Genomic DNA, 13,087 nt, shown 5'->3' with positions numbered 1-13,087 from the left:
CACATTTCTTCAAGATGGATGACATAAATTAATTGGGAACTGAAAGTAGACTCACTGTAAGCTCTGAGAACTGCTCCACTCTGAAAGCCCCCAACCACTTGGTTTCTCTGCCTACATAAGACCTAACTGCAGCTCTTGAAAGAATCTGTTGTGAGGAAAGCAGATTTAGCTATTTAGGGACTAAAGAGCTGAGTAGCTTGTATCTATATTTGATTCTGTTCTTCTAGACAGTTAAAAAAAATCCAAGCCTGATGCTTATGCTGTTAAACCTTTCCCACAGTTTTACAAGAACTGACAAGGTCACAGCCTGAGGTAGCATGGTTGCCAGATGTCACACCATTAGTTACAATTTTAGACAGAATAGGTGTAAGTAGGGAAAAGCAAGATTTAAAATAACTGTTCCTGTAACTTTTCTCCTGCTAACGCTCTTCTAACTATGTAAGCACTATTCCTTATTCCATAGTATTAGGTGGATGTTACTATTCTTACTTAACAGATACTATTTTTATTTAATAGAAGTTAAATACTTAGCTCAAATTATAATTAAATGGAAATAACTGTAGCTATTTCTCTTGCAGAAACTGTGGTTTTTAATTATCAAGCTTTTCACTGGCAAAAACCCTTGGACACATCTGATCCTATTGGTGACCCATGATTTCTTTGAACCGAACATTTCCACAATCACTTGCAGATATATTTGTTATTCATTTCATTCTAATATATTGTGTCCAACAGGAAGTATAGGGTTCTGCACTGTCTTGGTTTGGTTTGGTTTTTTTTAAGCAGAGGCAATATTTTTTCAAAACATTCCTCTTAGCTTTGAAAGTCACTTTCTCATACTGGGATGCACATAAATAAATCACTGCCTCACCTCATTGGCCTTTGATGCTAGTTTTCTGCAGTCCATTCTTCACTGAATGAAAGCTATATATCTTTAGTAGCAGGCTTGGTAATGTCAAGCTAATGGTGCTTAATAGTTCTGAAACTTCCAGACAGGAGCTGGAATATTGCAAGTCATTTTCTGTACTTCTGATCATGTTCAGCCTGTCTTTCCTGGACAATGCATACTTATTTCTTAAATAAGATTTAAAGCAGGCAGCTATTGTATCTGCTGAAGGTGTTCTAGAAATTACTCATAATTGTGATAAAAATGGTATAATTACCAAAACAAAAAGATCAAATCCTCTTCTGTAAGCAAATTAATGATTCAGAAAGAAGAAAATAATTTGTACGGAGTAATGAGTTAGTGTGGAAGTATGCGTTTATGTCTGTATCTGTGTTCTGTTTGCAAATAAATTCTGTTCTGTATAGTGCTGTATACACCTGCATAGATATGAAAAGAGATAAAAAAAAAAAAAATTAATGGTATCTTACCATTCAGATGCTATTTCTTCCCCCATATTGCAGTGGAATGACAGAGGCCAAGGTCTGATGCATTCCACATTGTAGATAGTGCTGCTCCCTGGCCAATGGACTCAGGAACATATGCATACTGACTGGTGGGGATCCGGTGATGCTGGAAGTGCTAGACTAGAAGGCAGCTCTGCACATTATTGAACTCAATCACTAAAACCACATCCAATAGATATTTAATTCAGGAAGGTTTATAAAACCCTCTTCCAACATATTGTCCAAACCATCCCTAACCAGGCAAATGAGAAACTTCCTGGACAGTGAATAATATAAATAGTGGTATTATTGAACAGTAAATCTGACCTTTGAAATAAGGAAATGAACAGGGCTGACTTAGTAATATATAGAACTGTTAAATATTATTGCTCTTTGATGTGTTTAAGTCTGGTGAACTACATATAACAGTATCTTTCACCCTTTCGCAGAGCAACATCATTAAATGTTCTAGTCAAGGTAATATAAAATTACTGCATTACTAAAAAAAATTATGAAACCCTTGTACATAGGCTGACCAATGTCATTTCACTGGCATATGCTCAGTAGCATGGTAAAGGAAGTAGCCAATGCATGAGAACCTAGAAGAGCACCGCATGTAAGTAAATAGTTGTTCTATGCCTGCTTTCATATGGTGTTCATTAGAAAAACAAAAGAAATGCTTCCAGCAGTTTTTCCTTAGAAGCAGACAATGCAGCTTTTGTCCTTTGAATCTGTATAATAGCGTTACAGACTGGAGAAACTTCTAGGTTTCCCCTGTGAATTAATGATATCTAAAAATAACATGAATGAAATATGTTTTGATTATTAGATGAATGTTAAACTGTAAGTAGTGCTCTATTAAATTTCACTCTTAGAAAAAAATGACCCTTTCAGACATACGGCCTCTTTGCTTAGGGCAATCCAACTAAGAAATATAACAGTAAATTATCATACACAAATTAAGCTTTGATATGAAGGACGTCCTTAGAGAGCTGGTAAGAACCACATGCATATAAATAGTCACAATATGGTACTGAAGAATCCAGTGACTTACAGGGTAGTGGCAGGCAAAGCAGTATAAATTACTGTAGAGAAATAAAGTCACCATAGTGATTATCTTATGTGCCAGTAACCTAAAAGTTTTCACTGCAAAGCTCCAGTTCACTTTCTACTGCACCATTGACTAACTAGTAAATGACTGGTTAAAAACAGACTCTCTACTACGTCAATTACTGCAATTTCACTGAAATGAATTGATTTTCATCATTTAACTTATATCCACAAACAGACTGGAATATCTGAAATCTGGACAAAGCTCTGGACAAAGGAGCTGAATATTATAGCAGTTGGTATTTATTGATACCATTTCAACTAAGAATGAGTAATAGCAATAATTTGATATAATGATCAAGAATAGTAAGACATATCTCGTTAAATTTTAGATAATAAGTTGAATAGTATATTTTTATGAGCAAAGGCTTCCTCTAACTCAATAAAAAATAGCCACTTCTGTTTGCATTTATTTATCTTCCATTCTAATGTTTTTAATAATTTTTTTAAAAAAGTATTTTGTTTTCCTCCAAATCTGAAGCAAAAAGATTTAAAAACAGTGTTCTCTTAGTTTTGTCTTTTGTCTTAAATTACTACAGGAATGGTTTTAGTATTCAATAGTATAAATAATATTTGCCACTCTAGTTAGAATTTTGGCAAGGTGGAGGAAGTGACAGTCCTGAAGTGAACAGCAATTCTGCTAAATTTTTTAATGGAATTACCACTCCATTTTGAACTACTAGCTAGACCTAATTCAATACTGACTGATACTTACACTAAAGAGGCATAACTTTAGTTATTCAAGTATAAAAATTGTTCCCACATTGTATGTACGTATGTATATTACAACTATTTTAAGCATCTTCTACTTTTCATCAAACACAACTGTATGTTTCTAAGTGTTCTGTAACTACTGTATATAACATTAGCTTATAATGTTATATTAGCTTATAAAATATGTTTCTGAATAATTTTGCTTCACTATATTTTTATTTCAAATTAGATTTTATTATTTTTAATGTATAACCAAGTAGCACCTCTGGTGTGATAATGGTGAGAGTGCATAGCTCTTCTTTAGCTGTTGAGTACCATTTAAATCAATATTCCTCAATTTGCATTCTTCACTTTTGCTAAGTATCCTTCAGCTTTACAGTGATTAATGTTTTCCATGCTGCCTATCAACATATTTATAAAACCGAGATAATGTTTTATTTACAGCAAAGAAATGATAGGGATGAGTCATAAAAGAAACAAATTCTGAGTTAAAAAAATCCAAACAGAGCAGGGAAGGATGTTTTATCAAAGATATGAAGATACATGAGACACCTAAGTGCCCTTCATGTCTTTGAAATACCCTGAATGCACATCACTTTGACGTGACTGATACTGCTTCCATCAAAGTAAGCGCTTTCTTTTCTGAAGCAACATTTGAAATTCAGCTAGAGACTGAATTTTTACCCAAAAGAAAAAAAAAAAGACAGTTATGTATTAACTATGTAAGCACATTTTGCAAATGTATCAACCGTTTTCCTAAATGAATTGCCAGTTTCAGCTGAAAAACTTCTGTCCAGAGGTTTAACTGCAACTATATATATATATAGTTAAATATATGTAAATAAATAATAATAATATATAAATATATATATACATATATATTTGTGCATCTTTACCAGTGCAGATTTTAGTGGTATATTGAGGAGCAGACTCAAATCCACAACATTTGTGGTGGAAAGAAGATGCTGCAATGTAACTTTACACCAGTAATAATTTCCCGCTTTGGAACAACATGTTTCATATTCAGTGTTGCTTTTTTCTTTGACGAAGTTCCTGGATGCAATCAGTGGAGCTGTGACATGATCTTCAGCTGTCCATGCTGTAGCTACTGAGTTTTCTTTTCCTCCAAAAGATGCCTTCAGTCACTTCTACCCAGAGCAGAGCAAAATGATTAAAAAGAACTTTGCTACTCTATAATCACAGTGACAAAATGTACTATTTCATAAATAAAAAGCAGAGAAATGTTTCAGAGATCTGTAAAGCATTTGAGAAAGAAGAAGGCAGGATCAGAAAATCATTCCACCAAAGCCTTCTGGAACCTTGTCCCCGGTCACTGAGCAGCAGCCAGAAAAGCTGATGAAACATTTCCTGGCTGTTCTGCACACTGAGGAAAGCCTACCAGACCAATCACAGTCTGAAGATTTTTCACATTTATGCTTCTGAAATTGTTCTTGTATAATATAAACATATTTTGAAATGTTCAAGATATTTGACAAGCTATTATTCTGAATAACAACCTAAATTTCAACCTCCTCACACTTAAATGTGTGTGTATTTCAGTGTGGCCCTGTATTGGAGCAGATGTCTGAATAAATGTCATCAGGAAGTTTTTGAAAATAATATAGAGAGGCACAGAAGACTATTTTCTAATAAATGCAATGCCATTCCAGGATCTTACAGTGATGTGATTTGAGACCAAAGCCTGTTGAAAATGTGAAGTGTGAGCAAGAGAGGCTTTTCCAGTCAGCTTTACCTTCAATGACAGACCAAAGTACACATGAAGAACTGTAGCTGAAAGCTTTGACTTGAGTGAGAAAGTAGGTTTCAGGTACAACAGAGCTTTTAATGTCAATATTTTATTACTTGTCAGGACAACATTAATAAAACAATGTTTTGGAAAACTGCGGAAGTCAGTAGAGTTGATTTTTTTGAGAGAGAGGTTTCATTTTTTAAAAGAACCATATTTAAACAGGCATGTTCAGAGCACATTTTGAAAAAAAAAGTTCACCAAGTAGATTCTCTGTACTATCCATTTCAGAAAAAAAAAAAAAAAAGAGAACCAATTCATTTTTATATTTGCTATGTAATAGATGTCAGTTATTGATAGTTTTAATTTGCAGGTAATGAAGACAGCGTGTGAACTTGTGACCTAAAAGTGAAAAGTTCCGTATGTACCTCTGTGAGTCGTTTAGATTTAAATACTGTTTCCTCAATGACAGGGAATTTTATTCCAGAAAGCTGGTAATTGTACTGCTTGACTGGCATAGTCTGCAGTAGCTTGATTTTTATTTTTCATGTTTTATTGTTTATTTTTTAATTTTTTTTAAATTTGAGCTTTATAAATATAATAAATAGAAGTTTAAATTGTTTACAGGAGATGGTCAACTGAAATGTGCATCTGGAGATGTTACACTCTGTAAAGATGAGCTTCTGACCAAAAGAGTATTGGAGTAATGCCTGATCTAGCTGAAAGTCTAGTGTGTAATGATGAGCCTTTGAGAAATGAGAATACTGGAGCAATAATGGATTGAGTCACAGTCAGTGGGAGTTCTGGAGTCAAGAGAAATTGCTTGTGGCATCAGAGGCATGGTCTTACAGTGTTAAATGTGAGGATGCTCAAGGCCAGACAATAGCTGCTCCGCTGGCATTGTGGAATCTGCTGGCTTCCTGCAACAATATACACATCTTAGGAGCAAGGGCCTTTTATTTTTAATATGCTTCTGCCCATTACTTATTTTTTTAATGCTTTGAGAAAAGTTTATAGAGGTATATTCTAAAGACAATTGAAAAGAGCTCATCTGTCCTTCTCTTTCATAACTGGGGAAATGGCTTCAACATTTAAAGACAATAAAGCTATACAAAAGTAGAACGTTAATTTCTAAGCTCACTTGCTACTACTATTTTAGACATTTTTTAATTCAGTGTAACTCTTTGTAGTGAACACTCAGATTTGATATCTATACTTTACATTGCTCTATTTTATATTGACTAATGAACTAGATACGACTATTGATTGTAATCAGCTTTTGTTTTCAATTTAATAAAATTCAAGGTACGTGAATTAGTGAAATATGTGCCTAGCCCTCATGTAAGTCTGACAGAAGCTGTCTGAAAAAAAATACAAAAATAATATTAGTTCTTGAGTTTCCAAAGAGTATTTTCCATGTGAAAAAGTAAGTCACCTTCTAACTCCATTCCATGTTTTATTCCATTTTCTGTTGCCCCTTTACAACTGATAAAATGAATTAGAATCATAGAATCCTTAGAGTTGGAAGGGATTTTTAAGGGTCATCTAGTCCAACTCTCCTGCAATGAGCTGGGACATCCACAGTTAGATCAGATTGCCCAGGGCCTTGATCCAGCCTTGCCTTGAAAGTCTCCAGGGATGGGGTGGGGCATCCACCACACCTCTGGGCAACCTGTTCCTGTGCCTCACCACTCTCACTGTAAAAGACTTTTTTCTTATATCCAATCTAAATCTACCTTCTTTAAGCTTGAAGCCATTTCTCCTTATCCTATCACAACAGACCCTGCTAAACAATCTGTCCCCCTTTCCTGTAGCTTCCCTTTAGATACTGAAAGGCCACCATCAGGTCACCTCAGAGCTCCAAGCTGAACAGCCTCAGCTCTCTCAGCCTGTCCCTGTTGGAGAGGTATTCCATCCCTTGCATCATTTTTGTGACCCTCATCTGGACGAACTCTAGCAGGTCTATGTCTCTTCAGATTGCTCCAGGTGAGACCTCACCAGCACAGAGTAGAGGGGCAGCAGAATCATCTGCGTCGACCTGCTGACCATGTAGTTCCTGGGGTCATCGTTTTTACCCTTCCTAAAAATGGGTGTGATGTTGCCTTTTTTCCAGTCACCTGGGACTTTACCTGATTGCCAAGACCTCAAATATCATTGAGAGTGGCTTGGTGACTACATCAGCCAATTCCCTTAGGAATCTGGGATGCAACTCATCGGGACCCATAGACTTGTGGATGTTCAGGTTCCTCAGGTGGTCATGAAGCTAATATTTGCTTACAGTTGGAGGGACATTGCTTCCCCAATACCCTCCTACCAAACCAAACATGTGAGGGCTATGTGATGAGGAGTTATCAGAGAAGACTGAGGCAAAAATGTTATTAAGTACCTCAGCCTTCTCCTTGCCTGTTGTTTCCAGCTTGCCTGTGTCACTCACTAGGGGGGTATGCCCTCCTGGATTTCCTTTTCTGGTTGAGGTACCTGTAGAAGCCTTTGTTGTTCTTTTTGGCACCCCTTGCCACATTTAGTTCAAGCTGGACCTTGGCTTTCTTGACTCCATCTCTACACAGCCTAGCAACTACTGTTGCTCTTCCTTTTAAGCAGTCCTGTTTAAGAATAATAGAATTCTGAAAAATAGAATGATTTATTCTTAAATGACTGGAAATATTTTGGGCACCCATTTTTCATGATCTCTTCCCTGAAAACAAAAACAAAAACAAAAAAAAAACCCAGTCAAAGTGTAACATTTTCTTGACCAGTTTCACCCTCCAGACAGGGAAACTGAGAAAGAGAGACATTAAGTAACACATTTCCTTTCTGCAATCTCAGTCAAATCACACAAATTTCATTTTGATCCTCCAGACCTATGACAACCCTGTAGCCAAAAGTTCAGAATGTTTAAACATTATAAAGTGACATCTGGAGTTACTTTGTTTTCACTTCAGCACTTGCTCTCAAAAATTGTTGACCCATGGTGAGCTGCATAATCACTGAGCTGTTTGTGAACTCTTGTGTAGGGGCTATAAAGCTAAGCCCATGAGCTACATTGTAAAAGATGATAAAGCTTTCAGATAGAATGAATTTGGTTACAGGGATGTAGTTTCTAGTAACATCCTAATTCAAGTTAAAATGTACTCCACCAAGAATTTCAGGCTGGTTGTGTCAGCAGTACTTGTAAAGATGAGGCCTGGACTGGGACCAGTTCTCTGCTTTGCCTGCTTACCTGCATCTGCACATCTACATGACAAATGGCAGACCTGAACTAGGGTACAAGCAAGTGTACAGGCAATTTGGACAATCAATGAATAAGATGCATAACTTAACAGTAGATAGAGCTACTTACAGAGAAATTCCATGTTGCTTTTCCAATGGACAAGCACAACTTTTCTCATGATTTATTGTGTGTCTTCACAAAGAAAAATGTGATATATCACTTCCTTGGCTTTAATAGGAATCCATTTTTGAGACCCAGTTTACCCTGACTTTATCCAGATTTTTGTCCACAGACAATTAAAATGACTCCTACCTTTCTCCATTACTCAGCAGATTAGACTTCAGTTTTCCTGTAGAGTTACAGAAAATGTTATTCTACTATGTTGTTTTATAACATAAAATAATTGTCAGAGAAGTTTGATAAGAAAATAATGAGCTATCCTCTTGCAGAAAATGAACACTCCTACCATCAATAGAAAACTCTGTGATGGATTTACGAATTTTAATTTCAGAAAAGCTCATCAAATATTTTTAAATACATTTCCTCTTGAAAGGAAATGAAACTAGTAAAAGTAGCATTCAAAAATTAGGTTTAAATTGGATCAATTTTAAATAGATAAGCACTGACTTCTTTCTTCAACAGGACCAAAACAAATAAAGATATAGAATATCAAAATACAACATGAAATAGAAGCAATAGAACTATTCTGATAAAAAAAGGTGACACATAATTTATACGTTTGTGTTATGAATAGATTATCCTCAGTAGCTGTAATGAGATTTTAAAACCATTAACACCTTCATGTAATTTCAGCAGTCCCAGTAAACACTGCAAATGTGACTCCAATCTGGGACAAAAGCAGAGGTGAAAAAACCTCCTGCATTACTCACATTGCATTTTTTTTTTAATAGTACTGTTAACCTGAGTGAAGAAGAAAAATAAAAATAAAAAAAATTCATATGCATTAATGGAAATTAAATTCACATTCAGTTAATGGAAATTGAATTTTTTGAATTTATTTACAGAAAATGTAGTAGAATTTTTGGGAAAGCAAAGTGGAACAATCAACCTACCATGCCTGTAAACTATATGTGATGATGTTATATATAAACATTACTAATACGTGTTACAATATAGGAATATAAATATGCATTAAACAAAAGCACAGAAATAAATAAAAGATGTAATAAGATGCTTGTGGTGAAAAAGTAATGCAAGAATTAGAAAATCAGAAAATAAGGCTACAGTAATCTTAAATAACTAGCAATCTACAATAATTTTGTATTTCTCTATTTAAAAGTCTGAATGTCCCAAACTGCCTGAACATTTACCATCTTCAGAGACTGAGTTCCCATAAACCATCACAGTAATTTGAAGATTATAATACAATGACAACAAATGCATTTTCAGAATTACGTTTAACAGAAGTGAAAAAGAAGGCAGTAGTTTCCTTAAAATACATATAGCCATGCACAACTACGTGCCTGCAGAAAACAAAGCCACTGATCTACAGCCTCAGTTCAGGCCCATGAGCTAGGAGAGTCTCTGTAACTTGTGCCAGGTAGGCAGGAGTAAGATGAAAAGTAGATATGGTGGATATCACATTGACTTTGCTGTCCATGAGTACTCATATTTTAGGTATCTGACCTCTGAACTACAGATACAGTTCACAAGACAGGAAAGAATTTGCATTCACAATTTTAAGTATAGCAGGTGTGTGTATGGGGGGGAAGATGTAACTGTGATGACTATATCAACTTGCAAAACCAGTCAAAGTAATTAGAACTAAGTGGAGCTCCAGGCTTTAGAATTTCATGAACATAAGGACATGAGAAAGATTTGAATTTTGATTCCATTTAAATGAATGCTAGCAACTGTGAGGTAAGTGTTAAATGTCCATGTATGTAGAGAGCATTACAGCAAGATGTCTGAATGTATGAACTGCCCAATTAGGTCAATGTGTTCTTAAGCCAAAAACAAATTTATCTGTGCAATGCTGCTCACTTCCTCCTTGTCTGCCATCTATGTTGCAATGCCAGTGGCACTGAAGTGAGTTCACCCTGGGTAATAAATTGTTGCTCTTATATTGGGAGGCAGCTGTTTGCTGGCAAATTTGGATGGAAAAAAGTCTATGACAAACATGAAGTCACAGGCTAAGGCTGGAACAAGGCAGCAGCACCCTGGTAGCATGTAGAGGAAACCACCGCACTTGACTCTTCTCTGTCTTTCTCCCTACCATCATTCCAAGTGCACAAACTGTCTCTTGACTTTGTGTAGGTTACAATAATAATCTAAAAACAGGTTACTAATACAACTGGAAAGTATGGTTTGGTTTTGTTCCTTCAGTTTGTCCACCTGCCTTGATAGATGTGATTTTTCATGAACTGCTTAATGCTAACAATTTAAAAATGCAGCTATTGTAAATGAATACAGCAACAGGTGACAGTTTCTAAATGAAAGGAGTAAAAACTAAGGTGCCTGTTCAAATTTACATCACTACTTACTGTCAGGTAAATGAACTTCAAGAGATTTAGCTACCTAAGCTGGCTAAGAGAGGTCCATTGACTATGGGAGAGACTATAAACAAAAAAAATATATATATAAACAGGAGGAGGGAGGGAGGCATGGAAAGAAAATAAGGAATGTCATTGATTTTGGTAGCAATACTAATTTTAGCCATATTTAAAGCTCCTTAATAAAAAGGAAGTATGGAAGATAAACTGTGCAAAAAAAACAAACAAACAAACAAACAAAAAACTTGCAACTGTTTTTGGATTCCTTTCCTTCAACTCTGAAAGACTGTTAGTACAATTTTTGTAAAAACATAAGACTTTTGCCCTGTAACAAGTTAGGGAGATCATTTGAGGAATGTGAAAATCTTTGATCAACACATGGGTTAGAAAATTTTATCCTTCAGAATCAACCTCTTTTTTATTTTTATTTTTATTTTTCTTCCAAAAACCTATGGCAAAAAAATATCTGAATGCAAAAAAACATTGTTAGGCCAATTGGCTTCTTCATGTATGGCAAGAACTACTCCTGGTATCATCTTGCAGCTGACAGTGAAGACTGTGGTTATGTTTTGAATGCATATCAAGCAAGAATACCAGCTGGATCCTGAAGATAATTACTCATTTAAATGTTTGTCATTCAAAAGAAAAAAAAGTCCTGAGAAGGATGTAAGAATGCAAAAATTATGTTTGAGAAAAAATTATGTCAAAGTTGAACTGAAATTTTCCTAGTCAGGGCCTTCCTTTCTCATGTGCCTCTGTCTTGGTTCCTGTTTGGACTAGGCTGGTGAACTCCCTATGGTTTATCTAGGAAAGGAGGAACCTATTGTGTTGAAAAAAAGTCTTTCGCTTGCTATTTATTGCAATTTTTTTTCTTTGGACAATGCTGCCAACCAGAAAGCCGCTCATATTTTTCATACTGGCAGTACTGGTTTTACACACTAGAGCTGGGCTTTATAAGGATTCCCAAATGACCCACTTGGAGAGATTCTTAGATTTGTTTTGTTTTGTTTTTCTTGTACTATTGATGGCATTTAATCATAATTGTAAAGAGTATAGTTTTAACAAAAACATAAATAACTCCAGGTACTTCATGTCTGAAAAAGCCAATATTTTTATTAATAAGATAATAATTTCCTTTTACAGCTCTTACTGGAGACATCACTACCTGAAACTGTTATATCCTGCCAGCATCCATGGTCGATCAGACACAAAGTACTGTAGAACTCTTGGATGATACTCAAGAAAATCCTGACACTCCTTAAATCTGAGACACAAAAATGTAAATGCAATCAGGACACATCCTGACCTCAGATAACTCAGGCAATTAAGCAACTCACAGACCTCAGCCCACAAACCTCTTTGGTTTCAGCAGAACAATTCACGCAGAATGCGTGCGAACATTCTCACAACCTTGTGAGTTTCAGTGATTACTTTCTAAACTTCATATCAGTTAAGTGGATGAGTAAGGAGGCACACAAATAACATCACCGACTCTTATAGATAAGTAAATTATGCATATCTTTGCAAAATCAAGTTCTGTATTTGCATCAGTTATAGACCACAAGCAGGAAATGAAGGATGAAATAGCTTTAGAGGGTAATACTTTACCAGCTTGACACCAGTCAGCAAATACTACTTTCCACAACTTCCAAGACCCATATTGTCCGCACATTTGAATTCTTCACCCCCTCACTTGTCAGTTCTGCCAGTCTCATGCATCCTAAATTAGGAATTGTTTTGTTGTATTTATTTGGCATTTTATTTTTAAAGAGGGACCAGCAAAGTAAGTAAGCAGCCTGCTTGGCTGGAGTTCCTATGGCACAGCTGATGAGGCTGGAGTTTAGCAGCACTCTTCTCCAGGCAATCTGCGAAGCAGTATCACACACAACAATGCTTTTTCTTGCACATCGAAATAAAATGGGACAGGAGGGAAGCAGTCAAGTTTCCCCGCACTTATCGGCCTGGAAGGGAGAGCCTGGCCCAAGGCAGCAGCTGAGGCTGGGCGGGAAGAATCCCTCAGAGGATGCAGTACAAGCATAGCAACACTCATCACTGACAAAAAGGAGCTCGCTATGAACTTTATTTATGAACTTCCACAGCCAGGGATAGCCTTCAAAGAGACGGGGAGGAAGGGGCCAGGGGCTGACAAGGCCCCAGCGCAGCTGCCCCGGAGCCCTGCGGCCACAGAGGGGGCGGCCCAGAGCCCGGGAGGCAGGGCAGAGCAGAGCGTGGACCTCAGAGGGCTGGCGGTGGAGCGGGCGGCCGGGCCAGGCGGGAAGGTGCCGGCAGGGCTCGGAGGAGGGCGGGCGGCCCGGAGCCGTGTCTGCAGCAGGCGGCGGCCATCGCGGGCTCGCCACCCCCGTGCGCCCCTCGGAGGACGGAGGGGTGGGGGCAGAGGAGGCG

Source organism: Numida meleagris, chromosome 2 (assembly GCF_002078875.1).
Source record: "Numida meleagris isolate 19003 breed g44 Domestic line chromosome 2, NumMel1.0, whole genome shotgun sequence".
Lineage (NCBI taxonomy): Eukaryota > Metazoa > Chordata > Aves > Galliformes > Numididae > Numida > Numida meleagris.
This window is presented reverse-complemented; position numbering follows the sequence as displayed.